This window comes from Octopus bimaculoides, chromosome 14 (assembly GCF_001194135.2).
Source record: "Octopus bimaculoides isolate UCB-OBI-ISO-001 chromosome 14, ASM119413v2, whole genome shotgun sequence".
Taxonomy (NCBI): domain Eukaryota; kingdom Metazoa; phylum Mollusca; class Cephalopoda; order Octopoda; family Octopodidae; genus Octopus; species Octopus bimaculoides.
Genome location: NC_068994.1, coordinates 36,351,153 through 36,353,138, shown reverse-complemented (window position 1 = coordinate 36,353,138; position 1,986 = coordinate 36,351,153).

Genomic DNA, 1,986 nt, shown 5'->3' with positions numbered 1-1,986 from the left:
ATATATATATATATATATATATAGATAGATAGATAGATAGATAGATAGATAGATAGATAAATAGATAGATAAATAGATATATAAATAGATAGATAGATAGATAGATAGATAGATAGATAAATGGACAGATGCAGAAGTTTTAGAAGATCTCCACATTGCAGATGATATAGCACTACTTTCACAAACATATAGTCAAATGCAAAATATTACGTCAAAATTAGAAGCAATAGCTGCCAAACTAAGATTGAAAGTCAACCGCGACAAATCAAAAATTATGCGTGTTAATGAAGAAAACAGTGAACATATTAAACTAGAAACAGGTGAACTAGAGGATGTAACCGAGTTTACGTATTTAGGTAGTAAGATAACGTTCTCAGGCAGCACCGACGAAGATATTAAGACAAGTATAAGTAAGTCAAGGACCGCTTTCCACCTGTTAAAAAAAGTCAATAAAGAACAAAATAAGAATTTTTAACACTAACGTAAAAGCGGTGTTATTGTATGGGGCTGAGACATGGAGAACAACAGTTAAGTCAAATAAGCAAATACAATCATTCATCAACAGGTGCTTGCATAGTATACTTAAAATCAGATGGCCAGACCACATAAGCAATATAGAGCTATGGCAAAGAACGAATCAAGTTCCGATTAGAGAACAAATATTTAAGAGAAAGTGGAAGTGGATTGGTAGCACAATTAGAAAGGACACACCAAATGCAGTGAAAAGCACTTTACAGTGGAATCCAGATGGATATAGAAAGAGGGGTAGGCCTAAGAACTCGTGGCATAGATCAACACAAAAGGAACTAGAGAAAGGAGGACATTCATGGCAGAGTATAAGTACAGAAGTGAAATCAAGCCAAAACAGGCTGTAGAAATCAAGCCAAAACAGGCTATGGAGTGTGTCCCCTGGTTTTGCCAGTTCCTGTAAAACCACCCAACCCATGTCAGCATGGAAAATAAGAGTTAAATGATGATGATAATGATGATGATATACACATGATATTATTCATGTATTTACATAATAATCTGTTTAGTTTTATTTTTATTTTTAATCAACAATTTAATCTATTTTCTATAATTAGACATATTTAATAGATATTTATCTATGCCTGTCATTTTTCCTTGACATGGTTTATGAACACTGATTAAAAGGTATATTGTTCCACTAGTTGGTTTGTTTTTGGTGTGGTTTCATGTTTGGAATACATTTTATGAAACTGAGTTAGAAAGTGCTTACTTTCTGACTTACTCTTGTAGAATAAGAAACAACATATCTATTGGTCTACGTCTGTTAACGGATCTATATGTTTGAGATTGTAGCAATGTTGTTCCTTGTGCTGTTATCATGTTATGTATCAGTGATTCAGTAAGTTTTGTTCAATATGGTCTGTTCATTAGTTCTGATTTGTACTACAGCATTTTTGGTTCACAATGTTCTTTGTGGGAGGAGTTTCCATGTTTTATAGATACATTTTTTAATAATTTCTGGCATTTAGTTATAAGTTAATACTATTTTGTTTATATTTGACGTTGTTATTGATGAAAATAAGCAAGTGTTGGCATAATAAGCATATTATACCAATGTTTCACTCCTGCTATTTTTCTACTGATTTCCAGGCAGTGTCTATGTTATTAAACACTCCTGACACTACCAGAATGAATGCCCAATTGTTGAAAGCATAATGAATGCTGTTCGGCAGTTGAAGATGGGGCTGTATGCTTGTGAATTTTTTACATCATAGAGTTTCATTACTCTGAGTTGTCATTCATTCTTGCGAGGCTTAACATGTTTTTGGGTCCATGGCTTACAATGATCACATATATTGATCCTGCTTGATTGACTTCATGGATAATGAAATTAAGCTAGGATATTATTAAATAAATGGTTTCAGTTTTGAGGGGTTCCTCGGCATATATATGCATGTATATATAAATATATACACATATATATACATATACATATATATATATATACATATATAT